Here is a 20,275-nt window from a genome sequence, read left to right on the forward strand (position 1 = left end):
GGCTATCGAGAGAGTAATTTCTGTTTTATTTGTATTTTGACATGCGACAGCTCTACTGAAGTACAGGGTAACTCAAAAGACATTAAATTCTCCAAACATAAGGTGACTATCAATACGGCATCTATAGTCAATAGTTATACTACCAAACAAGCAGGTGGCCACTTTGCCCCCCATGACCAATTTTCCCCCATTATCCCTAGATAATGAGAAAAATTGTCAAAATATAGAACTCCCGGCCACGTCAGGCTAACGCCATATGAGGTTTGATAAAAATATATAAAATATATAAAATATATAAAATATATAAAAATATATACTGTGTGCACAATTCTAATTGTGAGCTTCTACGATCTCTAATTCAGGCAGGATTGCTCCGGGTTATGCTGTTGGACTCATCCTCTCGCTGCGACTAGAATCGAATTAAAACTTTTCCACTTAATCGATCCTCCCATTGCCGGTGGATATCGATTCCTATTCAGTTTTACTCAGTTTTATCATTTTCAGTCTAATTGCTTCACTAAATTATTCATTTATTCACTTAGCTCTATAAACTTGAACGCTTTTTCGCCACTCGGAGGCATCCACTCAAAAAGATACCAAAAAAAAGCGTGCAAAATTAAGGGACAAGGGCCATCGGCAGCAAGAAAAAAAAAACCAAAAACGTTGAACTCAACCATTCACCCGAAGAAACTTTCGCAAGTCCTGGAAGATCCTAGCTGCTCGCTAGTGAGGCAGGGGTTGGCAAGAAGTAGGACTTGGCCTCTTAATTAAAAATGGCTTTCACTTGATTTCGATCCTTTTCAGGCGAATACCCCCGATCCAAGTCATCTGCTGGGTGGAGTTGCTGCTGCCTCCCGTTTTCCCGGCTCATCCTTATTCAAATGAGATTCATGGAATAAAGTGAAAGCGCAATTGCTCGAAAGATGTACCACCCGCCTTTCCGGCGTACTTCCAAGCGTGCACTTGGACAGAGCACTGGGAGAGCTGATGATGAAACTATGGAATGGAAATTATTTCAGGAATCGAGGACCGGGCAAACGGGTGGAATTCGCAAGCACTTCAGTATAATTATATTTTCCTACTGCAATCTTTCCTCCGGCAGAGTCGCAAAAAACAGCAGCAGAAGTTTGGAGAAGCTTTTGGGCTATGTTTTGCGTGTGCGAACATTAGCGGATGTCGGTATGATGGACACTCGCAAGTGGCGTTATGTCAAGGAACCAATCGTTCTAACGTTCCGACACTTTGGACCAGCAGTGTGCTAATTCCTTATTCACACAGTTGATATAATCCATTCTTGCTTTGGGTGTGAGAATGTGTGAGATTGGGGACATACTGCAATTTGTGTTTGCTGGGCCAAGCAAACAGACAAAGAGATGAAAGTTTAATTCGAAAAGTTTGTCTCGACCCAAAACGTTTTCCAAAAATTTTGTGTCAGCAAATTTCCCCACATAATCACCACGGTAATGAGCCCCGCATAATCTATGGCGCACTGAAAAGTGTTCGACGGTTGCAAATAGTTCCCTTTTTGTTTGTGCAGAAACTACTTTGAAGCAGTTCGACAGCTTGCCTCGCTCGAACCGATGGCAGCCTTGAACTTTGAAGGAACCAAAACGGTGGATTATTTTCTCGCTTCCACACACTCGGTAAGTAGCTAGGCACGATTCGGTAAATGCGTTCCGGGCGACCGAAAATATCAATAAGCGACGCTTGGAATCACTTACGGTGCAAAATACGTTGCCGGAATATCGATTTGAATGTTTTCGCATTCCTCATGTTAGCGCTGTTTGTTTGGTTGGACCGAATTTAAATGCGACCGGTAAAATCAAATGCTCTGAACGATGATGCCATTTGCCAAATTTGCTGAAGCGTTGTTTGGGTTCACTGCGGAAAAAATCGGAACAAAAATAGACCCCAACATAATCAGCCACTTAATTAGGTAAAGGTGAACGAAGCCGACAAGACAGCAACCCTTCGAGGATGCCACAACGACGCATCGATTGATCTGACTTCGAGACTTCGAGACTAACCTTGGGTTCGGATTGAACATGACTGCCGCTGTCAGTGGTAACGATAGTGGAAACACATCTAACTAACAATCCACAAGTCAATTAGAAGCGAATAACAAACAGCAAACCCGTTTAGAGGGGTTCCGCGACCGTCGTTTGCGCATCTTCATCGTGTTGCGGCAACTGGTGACATCAATGATGCTACTGCAATAATTGTCATGATGTGGTAGTTTTTTGTGGCTTCGGAACGGATTATTTCTACACGGTTCATCGTTAATGGGCAATTGTGGCCAGCGAGACAGGGAGCGCTCAAATTGTTTGCAGAGATCGCGAAAAACGTGCGAACAGCCTAGCCCTATAAATAAAGGCATCGGACGATCCATTTGATGGTCCTTCTTGTAAACACTCCCTCCACTCCTCAAGATTCATGCAATTAGGAGATGAGATCTGAGATCAGATCGGGATTTATTATGCAAACTCACTCATGCTTGAACGCTGCTAGCATTTTCAGCTGTCTCCATCATCAGAGTCAAATGTTGTGTGACACTCAAAGATGTTTTCGAAATATTAAAACATAGATTCGGACGAAAATATAAACAAGATCAGTTTCTCATGTTTCTCGTGAATGAACCATTATTTTCCGATACAGTCTTATTGGCCATTTAGAGTATCATAAAAGGTATTGCATAAACTTAAATTCTTGCAAGAACTCATCGAACTATTTTCATTTCTTGATTATTTTTAATATTTCCTCAATTGAGAAAATGAGTTTTGATTTCTCAAAAAAAAAATATATACTTTTTATCAATCCTTCTGTCGACAGACTTCTGGTGCATAGTAATGTTACCATCAAATGCACGATTCTTCCAATTGAAATGTGCAACGAATAAGAAACGTGATAAAAGTGCATCAAGAAATATCGAGAGTTCCATTCTAGGAAGTTTTGTAAAGCCTGTCCACGTTAAATTTCGGACACCAAGATGATGCCAGTAAAACAAAAATTCACGTAATACAACAAAACCGATTGTTTATATCAGTAAAATAGACTTATATCTAAAACAAGGAAAGCTTGCTTTATGTTAATTACGTTGTCTGTAAAATTCACGAACTTTCTTGGGAACATCTACCATTAGTTTCCGTACAGTATCCTCAGATACGCTGGCGGCGGCGCTTTTCCATCTCCTCTTGAAATCATTAATGCCATTCGCCTTCTTCTTAGTTTCGAATAGTTTTCGCTTAATCAGAGCCCAGTACTTTTCCACTGGGCGAAGTTCTGGACAGTTCGGGGTGGATTTGCTGTTTTTCACACATATTTGATCTCATGTGCTGTTGAGGCGAAAAATGGTGGTTTTCTGTTTCCGGGTTCTTAGCAGCAAAAAAACCCTATAACTTTAGGTTTAGCGCAGCTTTAAACTGCAAAATATATTTAATCAAATATGGTTGGTGACATTTATAAAATGACTCACACATTCGGTGTTCTCACGTACATGAATTTTAGGTGAAGAAATTCAACTCTTATTCTAGTTAAACAAATTCACTGATATGTTATACTGAATAAACAAATCTTATGTTTCTAAAAATCTAACTTTTAATCTACGAAAATATCCTTTAGCAGTCACCTTTTCACGTTTGAACGTGTACGTTTTTTCGCGTTCGTTGACGGAAGTGGTTTTCTCTTTTTTTCCAGCTCTCACCCCGCGCGTTCGTCGATGACATTTGACGTCAAGTTGAGTTAGGGTGACCATTTGGAACGCATACTTGGAACAGTGCACCCAGCAGCAACATGTGCATTATACCATTCCAGGATGGATTTTGCATAGTGACAAGAGGCCAAATCTGGCCAAAACAACGCTGGTGAGTCGTGGCTTCTTCTGAATGGTAGCAACCGCTTCTGAAGACATTCCTTCTGAAGACATCTTTGATGATAGTGCCAGTAGAGACGAAAGATTTCGGCCACAACTGCATATGGCCTGCCAAACCAAGTACTTTTTGAGGAATTTAGACTACTCCTGGGTCCGGAAACACTCGGCTACGGCATTCCTTCGCATTGCAGTATAAAAAACGAGACCCGGAAGCTGTTTGAAGTCTTCGAGAACATAAGTTTCATTGTCCATTATGGTGCATGAACATTTTTGAAAAAACTGGGTGTAGAGCACCTTAGCAAGGCTTTTAGCAGTGAAATTTTGCTTATCATCACGATTGGGCACCTTTTTCACTCTGTACGCTTTCAGTCCATGCCTCTGCTTCACTTTTTGTACATATGATTTTGATTTTCCAACCTTTCGAGCCACATTTCTAACTGAAAGGTTATTTTTTTTTTTTTTTATAAATTCGTTTATTTTTACAGGCTCAGTTGCATAAGTTTAAAGGAGCCGAAATCTTAAATATATTTTTAAAACTATATATATGAACAATTTTCTTAAATCTATGGTTAGTAATGTGGGAAACCGATTACTCGCGGTGAACTCGAGATTAGAAGGGTGACATATTTTTCTCAGGAAAAGGATGGGGTATAAGGAAATTTTTACAATGTTGATAATCACACACACTCAATTTTTAAATCTATTCGTACATCTATTGTGAATTTACATTTCATTCTCCTGTTTATAGCAAGCGGACCAATTACTCATAAAGGAAGAAATGGAGGGTATAAGGATATAAGGATAATCACACACGAACATCGATAGATTTAAGGAAAACATATATTTGGGACATGTAATCAAGGTCTAACCGAGCCAACACATCTCTCACCGGCACATTGGGCTGCCTTCCTCTAGCCCGAAGGGAGTTCTCTAAATTCGATCTGGCAACAAGATACACCTCACACGACCAAACAACGTGTTCGATGTCGTGGTAGCCTCGGCCACAAACGCAGATATTGCTGCCGGCCAGATTGAAACGAAAGAGTAGCGCGTCTAACGAACAGTGATTGGACATGAGTCGGGAGAAGGTGCGAATAAAGTCCCGACTCAAGTCCAGACTTTTGAACCATGGTTTGAGGCTAACCTTAGGGATAATCGAGTGAAGCCACCGGCCCAATTCACCTTCGTTCCATTTGCGTTGCCAGTTAGCGATGGTATTTTTACGGACTAAAGAGTAAAATTCATTGAAGGCGATTTGACGCTGATAAATATCGCCTTCAATCGCACCTACCTTTGCTAATGAGTCAGCCCTCTCATTACCCGGAATTGAGCAATGAGAAGGGACCCACACAAAGGTAATGACATAACAGCGTCTGGATAAAGCACTCAAATTTTCTCGTATTCTCTCAAGGAAGTACGGCGAGTGCTTTTCCGGCCTCACTGAACGGATAGCTTCGACAGAGCTAAGACTATCCGTTACAATGTAATAGTGTTCAACAGGTCGTGAGGCGACGCTGTCCAGCGCCCAATGAATTGCTGCCAATTCAGCAATATACACTGAGCAAGGATTCTGAAGACTGTGTGAGGTGCTAAAAAATTCGTTGAACACTCCAAATCCTGTGGACTCGTTTATAGTGGACCCATCAGTAAAGTACATATTATCACAATTGATACCCCCATACTTTTCATCGAAGATCGTTGGAGCGATCCTCGATCGTTGGTAATCTGAATATCCATGGATATCTTGCTTCATGGACAGATCAAAATGCACAGAGGAATTGATGTAGTCAGGGAAACAAACACGGTTGGGAATATACGAAGAAGGATCAACCTGCATGGAGATGAATTCATGATATGAACTCATGAATCCGGAGTGAAAATTTAGCTCGATCAGCTGCTCAAAATTTCCGATCACCAATGGGTTCATGACCTTACACCGGATGAAGAACCGAAGAGATAATAAATTGAAGCGATCTTTTAGTGGGAGTAGGCCTGCCAAAACCTCGAGACTCATGGTATGCGTTGAGGGCATACATCCCAACGCGATACGGAGACAAAGATACTGAATTCGCTCGAGTTTAATGAGGTGTGTTTTGGCAGCTGATTGAAAGCAGAAACTGCCATACTCCATCACTGAGAGAATAGTTGTTCGATACAACATTATAAGATCTTCGGGATAGGCTCCCCACCAGGTGCCGGTAATTGTACGGAGAAAGTTTATTCTTTGTTGACATTTTTTACTCAGATACCTAATATGGGCCCCCCAAGTACATTTGGAGTCGAACCAGACCCCAAGATACTTGAATGACATAGCATGAGTGATCGGTTTACCCAAAAGTTGAAGCTTTGGTTTTGCTGGTCTATGCTTCCTAGAAAAAACCACCATCTCTGTTGTTCTGTGGAGAATTCGATCCCTAGCCCAATGGCCCAGGTTGAAAAATTGTTCAAAGTATCTTGTAAGGGTCCTTGCAGGTCGGATTCGTTTGATCCTACGACAGACACCACTCCATCATCTGCAAGTTGTCTTAGGCTGCAATTTTGTGTAAGGCAATTGTCGATGTCGCTTACATAGAAGTTGTACAAAAGGGGGCTTAAACATGAGCCCTGGGGGAGTCCCATGTAAGAGACCCGACTTACTGCCGAATCTCCGTGAGAAAAGTTCAAATGCTTCTCACAAAGCAAGTTATATAAAATATTATTCAATAGAGGCGGAAGACCCCGAGAGTGTAATTTGTCTGACAAAACCTCTATTGAAACAGAATCAAAGGCCCCCTTTATGTCCAAGAATACTGAAGCCATTTGTTTTTTTCCGGCGTAAGCCATTTGAATTTCTGAAGAAAGCAACGCAAGACAATCATTCGTCCCCTTGCCCCTGCGGAACCCATATTGTGTATCTGAGAGTAGGCCATTCGTTTCAACCCATCGATCAAGGCGAAACAAGATCATTTTCTCCAACAATTTCCGTATACAAGACAGCATTGCTATTGGGCGGTACGAATTGAAGTCGGACGCGGGTTTTCCGGGTTTTTGAATAGCTATAACTCGTACTTGTCTCCAATCATCTGGAACAATATTATTCTCCAGAAACCGATTGAATAAATTCAACAAGCGATGTTTCGCCACATCAGGGAGGTTTTTCAGCAAGTTGAACTTAATTCTATCCGATCCCGGAGCAGAATTGTTACATGAAAGGAGAGCAAGAGAGAATTCTACCATCGAAAACTCGGAATCAAGATCGCACCTATCTTGTGGTATATCTCGAACAATTTTTTGCACAGGAGCGGAATCAGGACAAACCTTCCGTGCAAAATTAAAAATCCATCGATGTGAATATTCTTCGCTTTCATTCGTTGAAGAGCGATTTCTCATGTTTCGAGCCACTTTCCATAATTTTTTCATTGACGTTTCTCGTGACAAACCTCCCACGAAATTTCGCCAATAAGCACGTTTTTTCCCTTTGATTAAGTTTTTAAATTGATCTTCAAGGGCTAAATACGTTTGAAAATTTTCAGGGGTTCCACGTTTCCGAAAAGCTTTAAATGCATTCGATTTTTCTACATAAAGCTTGGAACATTGGCTATCCCACCATAGATTGGGAGGCCTTCGGGAAATGGTGGAACCTGGGATGGGTTTCGTTTGAGCGCGAACCGCGCTGTCATAGATCAAACGAGAAAGGAAGTTATACTCCTCCAATGGAGGTAAACCATCTCTGGAATTGATGGCTAGAGCAATCGCGTCCGCATATTTTTTCCAGTCAATGTGTCTTGTGAGGTCATATGCCATGTTTATAGATTCAGAAGAATTTGACCCAATGGTGATGGAAATTTTGATTGGCAAGTGATCACTACCGTTGGGGTCCTGGATTACATTCCACTTGCAATCTAACGATAGTGAATTCGAGCAAAGCGAGAGGTCAAGAGCACTTGGGTTAGCAGGAGGTTTAGGTACACGTGTTGTTTCCCCAGTGTTCAAAAGTGTCATATTGAAGCTGTTACAAAGATCATATATCAACAGTGAACGATTGTCGTCGTACTGTTCCCCCCAGGCAGTTCCGTGAGAGTTGAAGTCTCCCAAGATCAATCGTGGCTCAGGAAGGAGTGAGCACATGTCAACAAGTTGCTTGCGGCTAACCGCAGCTCTCGGAGGCCAATACAAGCTGACAATACAGAGGTCTTTTCCTCTGATGTTTGCATGACAAGCAACAGCTTCAATCCCTCCAATAGGTGGAAGGTCAATTCGAAAAAATGAGTGGCACTTATTGATCCCCAATAGCACCCCTCCGTATCTGTCATCACGGTCCAAGCGTATAATATTAAAATCGTGGAAAGAGAGATCATCTCGCGAAGAAAGCCAAGTTTCGGACAGAGCAAAAACATCACAATTGAACTTATGAATTAAAAATTTGAATGTATCCAATTTAGGGATAAGACTACGACAATTCCACTGTAAAACAGTGATATCTCCGACCTCTCTATTTGAATTAGACATCAAGAGAGATAATCATTGCAAGGAGGGGCCATGTTTGCATCAATTGTTGCAAAATTGTCTTTAATACTGGAAGCATTGATATGACAATGGTTCTGATGGAGTCGGAAACATTAAAGCATGTGAAGATTTGAGCCACAAGGTCAGTCAACTTTATAAATCCCGATTGGGAAGTTGAACTTGACGGTAAAATAGGGACAGTTGGGGTTTTTGATGTTCCTTCGAGTGCTGGGTCGTTCGAAGGTGAATTATTCCCACGGAAGCCAGGAGGAACCTGATTTTGCTTGTCCGCTGCACTCGATTTTTTAGGCATGCTAACAGAGGGTATAACCGGAGGGGCTTGTACTTGAACTTTGGGAGTGGTCACATTTTTGCGCCGGGGATTCCCTTGGAAGATGTACGGTGTGCCCTCGTTAGCTGTATCCGCTTCCATTTCGTCAACTGGCAGCGAAGCGAAGACATTGTTTGCGGTTAAAGGTTGTTGCTGTTGGGCCAATGGAGAAGCGCCCTTTAAAATTTCCGCAAAAGTGCGCTTCGAGCGTTCCTTTAAAGAGCGCTTCTGCTTCTCCCAGCGACTCTTGTAAGTTTCACAAGCCGAGAGCACGTGCGGAGTTCCTCCGCAATATGGACACTTTTGCTCAATCGCACTGCAGGATTTGTCCACATGTTGCTCTCCGCAAGTGGCACAGCGCTCCTTGTTGGCGCAGTAAGCTGCTGTGTGACCAACTGACTTGCATTTCAGGCAAGTCATGGGCTTTGGCACGAAGAGTCGCAGCGGTAGCCTCAGTTTGTCCACCATAACGTAGTCAGGGAGGGCGGAGCCAGCAAAAGTGACTCTAAACGAGTCGGACGGCGTAAATTTCGATTCTTTCCCTTCCTGGGAGACTTTGCCGAGTTGTCGGCATTCTAAGATTTTAACCTTAATCAAAGGCAGCTTTTTAAATCTGCCATCTCCTTCCATAATTGATTTGCACGTCAGACCCGTTTCGGTTATCACCCCCGAGATTTCTACGTCATGGGAAGGCACGTAGACACGATATTCCAGGGTAAACCTCTGGTCGACGACAATACCGTTTGCGTCTTTCCGATCAGCTACGACAACACGCAGTTTGGTCGGTCTAACCTTCGAAATTTCTGTCACGGAGGAGTATCTTGCCAGATCTTTCATGATCTGAATAACATTAAGTGCTTTTCCGTTTGGCTTAGGCCTGAAGAAAACAACCCACGGACCAGTTCCAGGTGCATCTTCAGGATAGACCTTGACACGTGGAGAGAAGACTACAGGACGAGAAGGAGATGACGAGGATTGAAGGGGATCGGGGACAATAGGATGGGGAGGCGAAATCTGAGCTGTTGTAGGAGCGAGGGGGGTTGGAGAGGAGGTATTTGCAGGTTTTTTAGAGGGGGGCTTGCTAGAGTTAGCAGACTCGTCCCCGGACGAAACATCCTCTGATGTAGGAACGCGTTTAAGTGTCTTCGCTGTTCCTTTATTAGAACTTTTTTCAACCAGAGGGGAGTCATCATCAGAGATCTCCATATCTGGAGATCCTCCCCCTCCTTCTGCCATTCTGTAATTCGTACTTATATTCTAATAATTTGTTTTTAATAATAATAATAATAATTAAAAAAAAAATTAAAAAAAAATAAATCTTATATCTTATTTATTTCTATTCACCACAATGCACCCCAGTGCTGATGAACTGGCAACCGCTGCTTGCTTCTCAATCGGAGCGCTTGAGCGCTCGGCACTATCACACACCACTAAGAAGTGATGCTCTCCTTCACACTGCTGTAAGTTAGCAGCGAATCGCGCTGGTATTGTGTGCGTGCAACTGACCACCGATGTCCGACTTCGACTGCGATGGCGACAAATCGGCGATAACTGAAAGCCGGCTGGCCTTGCCAGGCTTTGACGATTCAGCCTTTCTCACCAATTCCGAGTTCACACTGCGTTCCACGATATCTCGAACAATTCGAAAACGCGCGAAAAAAGCACACCCGGGCGACAAAAAAAAAATAATAACAGCCAACGGTAACCGAAAACAATGCTTCAACGGAGACGCTCACAGCACACGACCGGTTACTCGAAGCTTATGCCGAAGAATGACTGAAAGGTTATGATGTTTCTCAATAATGGCAACCACCTTTCGGTCCATCTGTCGGGAGCATACTTTTCGATTTGTTCCGCTTCCAACCTTCCGATCCACAGTTAAGCGCTGATCAAACGATTTGCACACACTAAACACGGTACTCTTCAGCAGTTTTAGCTTTATGGCGAGATCGCGTACCGACAGTATTGGATTTTGCTGCCGTTCTCGCAAAATGCGTTTGCGTATTTCCACTTGATTCGACGCCATTTTACCAAACTGAAGAAGAATGTAAACATGTTGGACATCGAAATAAAGAGGAGGGTTGCACCTGTCATGTAAGTGAAATATTGCATTGATTAGTGAAATATTTCATAAACTACACTGAAAGAAAAGTGTCCGAAATTTAACGTGGACAGGCTTTAGAAAGGTCAATACGGAGGACGTATGCAAACGGTTGCTTCTATAGTCGGATCCTGTAATTTCTTCGACCAATGGTATTTATTTGAACACATCTGCACTAGAACCAGAAAAATTAGAGTCGTAGTTGTTGAAATCTCACATTAAGTTGCATTAGAAAAAGTCGTTGAAAATCGTACAAAATATATATGTGGAACGAATACGAAAGATGCGCCGCACCGAATGTTTTGAGACACCAATATAAGACATTGAATTGATCGTTTAGTGAGATAGAAGCTTATTTTGAATTATTCTTCAAAAAGTTCAGAATCTCTTCAGTTTTTGTCGATTATACTTTACGTTTATTATCATACCTTAAGTCACTAACGTTCCTGGAAAAAAATAGTCTTTTCAGTGCTTTAATTCATGTTATTTGTGTGAGTGTTACTTCATGTTATTTCAATTATTATGTATTCAATTGAGGACTCTTTACCAAATAACACGCACTGATTCTGGGTGACTCAAGTTCGAGAATATGCGTGTATCAATACAGAGTACGGCTAACGATTTACAATCTGTACCAGTACAGATTGGAAAAACTTTCTTTGATGGAATTGCGGTCACATGCAAATTCATGTCCATTTATATTTTGCGCTATTGACGAAATTCATACCAACACGTCTTAGGAGTTGGTAGCACCATGTCAGATAGTAGCGAAACGTTGTGGGTGTAAAGACATGGGTCATTTGAGCCACTTTGCATACTTGAAATGTTTGAAAAACAATTAGACAACTTTTTGGAAAAAGCCGAATTTTACAAAAAAAATTATAACTTAAAAACTATGAAATGTAGGAAATTACTTAGGTTTTCATTAAAAATTATCAAAGAATTGTTTGGAAAAAAAATCATTGAAAAAAAATATTCAGAAAATTAAAATTAATTTCTCTCGAAAACATATGCTTTTAAAAATGTGAAAAAAAACTAATATAAATAGCCCTTAAAATTTCCAACAAGTTTTCCATACATTGGACGATGGGCACATTTACATGGAAAAAGTTTTTCAAACAACAACTTTTTCATATTTTTCTTTGAAAAAAAACTATTAATGTTTAATTGGTAACATTTTTATGTATAAATTATCGCAATTTACATGCTCTGCTATCTTTTATCTATTTAGAACCATGTCAAGCGTGAGAATTTACTCACAAAAATGTTACGAGCAACCCTTTTTTTTCAAAAGTCTTCATACAAAACTATAACAGATAGAAAGATGACGTCTTCGACAAAAGTCCATGTTTTAATAAGAACTAAAACTTTGTCGAATACATTATATCGCTATGTTGACTTTTAACAAAATTAGGATTTGTTGTATTTTTTTCAAAGAAAATATAAAAAAGTTGTTGTTAGGCAGGGTACGTTTATGAAAAGGTAGTCTGGACTGACTAGCGCATCGATAGTAGTGAGGCTGTGACGTGTTAGCTTTGCAAGTATCATGGGATAGTATAATAAATTTGTCTAAATGAGTTTATTTCTATTTTATTTTAGCTTATTGTATATATTTATTCATTGCAACGTAAAGATAATCCAATTAGGTTTCCTTTCTAATCAAAACCTAGGAGAAATTGTGGTTCGGCAATTTCGATATTTCTTGCCGCAGTGCTTGAATTAAACTATCATAACCGGTGCTCCCTTGGCCGAGTGGTTAGCGTCATAACTAACATGCCGGGTGTTCGGGTTCGATTCCCGTTCTGGTCGGGGGAATTTTTCGTCAAAGAAATTTCCTCCGACTTGCACTGTGATCACGCGTATTCTAGAGCTTGCCACTCAGAATGCATTCAAGGCGTGTTATTTGGCATAGAAATCTCAACTAAGTACTAATAAAAATGACGCAAGTAATACTACGTTGAGACGGCGAAGTTCCTCTAGGAACGTTAGTGCCATTGAAGAAGAAGAAGAACCGGCCGAATCGCTAGGTTTCTCATCAGAGATGTTGATGGTGCTGCTCCCGATTTCCTTTGACGGAATATCCCTCTCGGAATAGTCATGTTTCCTCCTATTAGAAAACTGGGCCGATTCTGCGGATGTTACGGATGTTTTCAAAGGATTCAACTTTTGCTTTATGTCAATCAAGACCTTTCGACGAGTCTTCCGGTTTTGATTTCCCGAGGCATGAGAATCGTTGGCCTTTCTGACAGTAGGAACAGCTAAAAATAAATAGTTGTGTCTAGGAATTGTAACTATAATATGGATTTGTTCAAATTCACCTGTTTGTATCAGTTATCGACGATATTGTACTTTCAAGCCGTCGATATGAATGAAACAATCTGGACTGAAGTGAAGCGAGCAAATGTACATGTTTTTTAGTATTCCTGTCCAAAGAATCGAAGCTATTTCTTCCAAATAGTCACATCCCTCGGGGATCGATAGAATGATAATTTGTGGGATATGTTTTCATAATTCGAGTTCGAATCGAACCCGGGTATCAATGACCGAACGCTCACGCATCCGGGTGCCACACATCGAGCCATAGAGTTATCTGAAAATAGAAATATTTTATATATATTCTTTCGCTGTCGAGCCGCCGTAAAAATACAACACAGCAACAACACGGAAACAGCACATCCTGCGTACTAGTTCCATTATTTTAACTTTAATGGTTCACTAACTCCTCTATCTCACGTATTATTGACGTATTTTCCAAATAAAAAGTAGCAAAACACGTAATATTCGCAACAAAAAAAAAACACTTGTTATGAATTGCTATGCGATCGCTGCTTTCCGTCAAAGCTAAGATGTCATTGTTGAGAGTGTATAAGTGAATCGTGTCGGACACACTTCGAGTCCAGGATACATTGTCATAAATGTACCCTGGTTGTTAGGAAAACTTTTTCCCTGTAAAAGTGCCCATCTTCCGATGTATGGACGACTTGTTGGAAATTTTAAGGGCTATTCATATATATATATATATTTTTGGGAAAATACGTTTTTGAGAAAAATGCAAAACAATTTCCTACGTTTCATCTTTTGACATTAATTTTGTAGGTATCATAGTTTTTAAGTTATACATTTTTGTAAAAATTGAGGAAAAAAATTTTGACTTTTTCCAAAAAGTTCTCCAATAATTTTTTTTGATTATTTCAAGTATGCAATGTTGCTTCAATGACCCATGTCTTTACACCCACAACGTTTCACTACTATCTGAGATGGTGCTGCCAACGGCCAGTCGAATTGGCATGAAATTCGTCTGTAGTCTCTCCAAAATCAAAAATTAGATTGCAAATCATCAGTTCTTAATTTCGTTTTGTCAGAATACTCATTTTTGATTTAATATTCAAATTGATGCTACGTACTTTTTAAGGAAAATGCTGATTACTTGGAGCGTAGTTTGTATAAAAATATAATGCTATCGGCGAAAACAAAATTTTAATTAATCCTGAAACAGTAACATCAATTCCATTTAATTTTTCGAATATATCCAAATTTATGTATTTCTGACACAGAAATGAATATGTACAATACAAAAATAAACTCAAGACATACGATAATAAACATCCCAAATAGAACCAATGCATACGACAGGAAAAAATCGAGGCGATGAAATCGAACTTTTCCTGTGCTCCCAACCTCCAGGAATAATCATCTCAAGAAATACCACCGAGATCGAGAGAGGGAGAGGTTATTGTTCTTTCCAAACCCATAAATGTTACTGCATCCATATCGGGAGCATCGTTCCTTTCGCGCTCATAAAAGACGTTTATATGGAAATACAATCTCCCCCCGCCTCGGATATGGCAGACAGGATTCCCGCTTGGACCTGTTTACCACTCCGGCAAACCAGAGAAAGCATTATTTTTCGCGGTTTTGTGAAACTTTATGCGTAAAATCATTAGCAAGTTCACCCGAAAAACAGGTTGTCGCCACTGATTTCGGCAAATTTGCGACGGACTGTTTAAAAGAGGTGAAATTGGAATAAATTACTCGTTCGAGACATACGTCACGCTATGTCGAACACGAGATTGTAGCTCTAATTTTTTGTGGTAGTAGTTACTCAAATTAATAGGGTTTATTGGCATTTGGGATTGTGAGAAAATAACGAACTCTAATGCTGGTAGGTAAGCATGACACGAATGTTCTGATCAAGCAAAAAGCCTTCCCAGAACCAGTTGAAAATATCAACAACCTCAAAATAGTTTGCTCAGCAATTAGTCCCAAAAACATATGATTCATTGATTGATGATTTCGTTCCATCAGACAAAAAAAATCGCACCACTCTTCCCACCGTGCGGCTCGAAGCCATGGCTCGGTTTGTGTTAGTGGTCCAACAACAGCAGAAGATCTAAGCCCTGCTGACTCCCAGCTGTGCGCGGAGATGCAAACGAAACTTATAATCAGTCCTTCCGTACCATCCGTCGGTCGTGTGTCTTAGCCCGGCGGCAGCGCGCGAAAAGCCCGCCAATTGTCAGACCTAAACAGTTCGGCATCGCGAATACGCGAGCGTCACCTGAACCGTAACCGTTGTAAACGAAAACGTAAACAGATCGCTCTCGGCACTCGTCTGGCAGCACTGCGCGCTACTCAGCTACTCCTTCAAGCGCGTCGCTTCGAGGTTCTTTAAGTCTCTCTTCCGAAACCGTTCTTCAGCGGTGGTGCATTCGCTGCGCTGATTGAACGTTTACGCAGCCGGCTGAACGGAAAACTAGTTCACGCCAAGACGATTACCGTTGTAAATTTCGTCGTCAAAGTCGTCATCATACGGTGACAGTTGTGGTTGTGGAGAAATTGCAAATGTGCCGTTTCCTCGTCGGAAACTCCAGTTAAACTAGTCCCAACCGGTCGGGCGCTCAGGTTCAAGGTGAATCAGTACTAAAAGGTGGCTAGTGGTGTTCTACGAGCTAAGTGAATTCACATGTTGTCGATTTTATCACGGCGGGATGCCAATTTGTTTGCGTCATAAATGTTAGTGATTGTTATTACTCGTATTCGCTTCTGGACTTCATTTGTTGGTTATGTTCAACGCATTACATTTCTCGGATGACCGCGTGAGCTGAATAAATTGGCTTGCTTGCATTAGCCGTGTGTGTGAGTGTGCAGGCGGAATGGGGGCCGGGTCCATTTTTTTCTGTCGTTGGGTGGCTTTCCATAGCGCACCGACTGCTTACACAGAGAGTTTGTTTATGGGTGGCGCCCTCGGAAATCGATGAGGGAATAAGTAGGACCGGAATGGGAGCGATATCTGTTGTATGTGACCGTGAATTAGAGTCTCCGTTATTATTATTATTGAGTTCCATAGCTAATCCATTACAGATGATCGTAACGTGGATTTGTTTACGTTTTGTCGGTATGTTTGCATTGACAGTAGGGTGTGAATTGGCCTGTAGGTCTCGGGAATGGTCAGTAGCGTGCCGTCAATTGAAGGTTTGTGATCGTTCAGCTTTGAGAAGCATGATCTAATTCGAACGTGATTATTAAGAAGGCTGGACTAATGGAAATGTCTTGGCAATGTGTAGATAGAATACAATATACGTGATTTGCAAGCATCAACGCTTTACATCTTAGTAAACAAAACAAGATTAGCGGAAAATAACTGAAGGTAGACAATGATTTCTAGGATGAAATGTTTGGGATACTACAGATGAGAATACATGGTAGCTGACGCAGAATCTGTCAGGAGTTAATACGGAATCATATTTGATGAAAAAAATTCTACGCATATGATCAAATCTGAACTATGACAGAAAATATGCTACTTAGTAGGATTCCATTGCTTCAATTTGAAAAATGAAAGAATTTGATAATGAATACAGTTGTGAAACAATCAAATTAGTGGAATTGTAGAGTGGTTGAAGAGTTTCAAATTGGCTGATATAAATAATCACGTCTATCTAACATTTTGGGAGAAAATGGGAAAAGTGAAAGTTGTCGCATGTTTTTTTGTGGAAATATCCCAACATTTATAAATAAATAATTAAGTAAGGCTCAGCACCACGTGTTATAAGTAAACAAATAATATGTAGTAAGAATAGTATAGTAGAGATGAATTTGACTTCCTAAATGGATACCACGACCAGACGTCGACATTGTAGGGGAACCGCGGGTAATACGGACAGTGGGGGTATAATGGACAGGTGGTAGATTTGTATAGTTCCATTAGGAATTTAATTTTTTTTTCAATTCTGGAATATTAAAACCATCCTACGACAATGAATACTGATCAAAGTGAAATAGGGAAACAAAAACCGAAAATCAAACATGATTCCGCATGTGGATGTATTTTTTGCGGCTTCGATATTAACACTTTGCGGACTGCTCACGAGATTTCTCGTGTTTCGCGTGTTTCCGTCTATTACGGATGGATCACGAAATAACCCGTGTTTTATACACTTGATGGTTGAGTCCTTGGCTTGCCATGAGTCTAACAAGGCCTACTCATTCACACCGAAGGAAACGATTTCATTCGTGGAATCCGAACAAATGAAGCGTTCAAGTTTGGCCCAAAACGTGCGGTCCTTAATGTGTTAAGCATTTTGAGTGGCTTAATTGCAAAATTGAATTCGCTGATGGTTATATTTCGGTTTGTGAGTTGACAGAGAAGCGATATTAGGTATGTACGGAAAAGTGAATTCTTTCGTAAGTGGTAAATTTAAATTATTGAAATAATTGCACTGGTGGGGTTGAAATAGACAGTCACATCCATAATCACATCCAATGCATGATGGAAAGTGAAGAGAAGAATATTCTATTTCAGTTACTGGACGCACAAACACTGAGGGAGAGCGAAATTATTTCTCTCGCGAGCGATAAACTTCTAGGGGAAGTGGGAGCATGGTGGTCATCCTAAGGAATATGCTCATTTCCAGCGCCCACATACCGATTTAAATCCCGTTTTTCGAAGAATATTATAGTTCAACTCATTGTTCTTCAAGATAGCAAACGTATTTTACTATAAAAATTCAAAATAGTACACTTTTCATCAGAAAAAAAAGGTGAAAAATCGAACTTTTTTTTTTGCTTGAAGGTAAAGTGGTCGCCCGCACATATCAAGCTTATGCTTATGATTTATGCGTTTTTTCGTCCAAATTTGTTCAAATCATATTTGTTATAGTAGGTCATGTATGAAATAAGCTTGGCCTATTCACCTAGAGTCTCAATTTAAATTTTCTCATGCATACAAAAACGTAGTAAGAAACACATAACGTTCCGCATAATAGGGCTGCGTTTAGTTGGAGTGGCATATTTATCCAAAGCCACAAAAGGATCTTCTTCAAGAGCAGAATGTGATGAGGTATATCAGCTTTAGTAAACAGAACATTGTAAGTTGTTATTCACCTCTGACCACTTTGCCCCCAAACATGAAAATAATTTCTATGCTAATTAATCGCTGGGATTAAACAAAATATCTGTTCACCTCTCCTGAAATAAGTGAACAGTCGTCCAAACTGATGATTTGTCCAATATATCAGATTGAATAAACTGAGTTTCATTAGAAATTCCTCAGATAACATGCGCACAGAACTACGGCCGAATGGCTATCGAGAGAGTAATTTTTGTTTTTATTTGTATTTTGACATGCGACAGCTCTACTGTAGTACAGGGTGACTCAAAAGCCATCAAATTCTTCAAACATAAGGTGACTATGAATGAGGCATCTATAGTCAAAAGTTACAAACCAAAAGTGGTCACCAAACAAGTAGGTGACCACTTTGCCCCCACTACCCCTGCGCTTCATGTCCATTATACCCGCATCGATAAAAATGTTCTACTTTTCGGCTTGTTTTAATTTCATTAAAAAACATGAAAAATTAGATTTGTATAAAACATTTGGCTAATTATTTCGAAAACCAGTATATTGAACTGTTTCTTACTGCTTTTAAGTTTTGGATAACATGAGTTTCCAAAGATACAATTGAAGTTTTCCTTAACATGTCCGTCTTACCCCCATATCCCCTACATATATTTCATCGCGGATCTTGATGAATCAAATTTTCGATATTATGTAATATGTCCTCATTTACGATCTAATATGATTTATGTATAGAAAACCACGATTACCTACCCTATGCAAAATATGAGCTCAATCGGACTTCTTTAAGACATTTCGCGGTCGGAATTATTTTTATTTGGAAAAGAGTTGATTTATAACTTGTGAAAATATGAAAGATGAACAAGATTGATTTATGTTTATGTAAACTTTAGATAAGTATTTACTAAACAATGTGTTTTAATGTATTGTTTTCATAAGAGTACCACTTAGATTCGTGAACAGATTCACTAGACATCAAAATTCTTTTAGGAAAAGTATGAACTGATATACTGTTGGATAAAGTACAAGATTAGTATACTTCCTTGCTGTGGTGGCTGAAAGCAGACAAACGACCGCAAAGGGTTAAGGTGCTATCGAAAAATGTCACCAATAAATCTGAAAACAGTTCCCTCAATTACTTCGAAAATTATTTTAGAATACCTCGAAATTTTTGAAGTACAGGTAGGACTCGATTATATACAATTTTGAACTCGATTATATACAGTTAAAAACTTTTTTTTGTATTTTTCAAATATGACTTATTTCAAGCGAAAATGAAATATTTCAACGTAATTGACTATTTGGAGTACAGTGGAGTAAAAATCGTGATTTTGGTAGATTCTAGTTGAAGATTCTCCAGAGATTGTTCAAAATTATATTGCTACGAAATTAAAAAAAAAGGAGTAGAGTGTCAAAAAATAATTGTAGAGCGATTAGAGAGCATAAATTTCGTTGATAGAAACGTTTAAGCTTATTACGTACTAGCTGACCCGGCAAACTTCTTTCCGCCCATTTTTTTATCAATACCTTCAAACATTCACGTTATCTTACGTCTTCTTACGTTCATGGGCCCATCGCAAAACTGTTCATTGATTGATCTCCTGATCGACTCTTCAAAATACCCTCTTACAATAAAATCTAGTACTTTCTATTAAAACTCGTCTTTAGAATATCAGATTATTTTCAGACACAATTCTCGTTCATGATTCTTCAATTAGTTGTAAATAACATGTTCATCCGTTACATGGAATAAATGTTTGACACAGAAAATACGATAGAATAAAGGCAGCCCTAAATCGGACACTTCCTTTCTCGAGTTTTGCTTATATCAACACATTCGTTGATCCATTTTATCACATTAAAATCCATTTCCACTTTCGAACAAAGACCAATTTCGTTAGCGCAAACATCAAATGGACTAAAAACGCTTGTCACTATGTAATTGTAAAACATTCCCATTTTTCCTAAGTTTTCCGAAAATTTTGAATTGTCATGTTTGGTTGGAATATATGTAATATTGTTATGGAATCCCCTCTCCTCCCCTCTCTAGATGGCAGAGAGAGGTATCACACCATCATAGAAACATTTCCGGTACCCAAAAACCGTAACATCCCAAATTTGGCTCCATTTACTTGA

General features: G+C 39.9%; 2 protein-coding genes across 5 annotated transcripts in view; one reads left to right on the top strand and one right to left on the bottom strand.

The window, feature by feature from the left end:
- The window catches only part of LOC129764786 (uncharacterized), a 1,146,248-nt gene that overhangs the window by 275,324 nt on the left and 850,649 nt on the right, over positions 1-20,275 (bottom strand). The window lies entirely within an intron of this gene.
- LOC129764789 (fasciclin-3-like) overlaps positions 15,263-20,275 on the top strand; it is a 64,987-nt gene continuing 59,974 nt past the window's right edge. Inside the window, exon 1 of one of the 3 annotated variants that reach the window (XM_055764276.1) lies at positions 15,263-15,368. The gene's annotated coding sequence lies outside the window, so the exon portion shown is untranslated. Of the gene's footprint in view, positions 15,369-15,478; positions 15,692-20,275 lie in introns of those variants that run through there. The other 2 variants (XM_055764275.1, XM_055764278.1) reach the window with 2 other exon arrangements.

This window comes from Toxorhynchites rutilus, chromosome 2 (genome assembly GCF_029784135.1).
Source record: "Toxorhynchites rutilus septentrionalis strain SRP chromosome 2, ASM2978413v1, whole genome shotgun sequence".
In the NCBI taxonomy this organism is placed as follows: domain Eukaryota; kingdom Metazoa; phylum Arthropoda; class Insecta; order Diptera; family Culicidae; genus Toxorhynchites; species Toxorhynchites rutilus.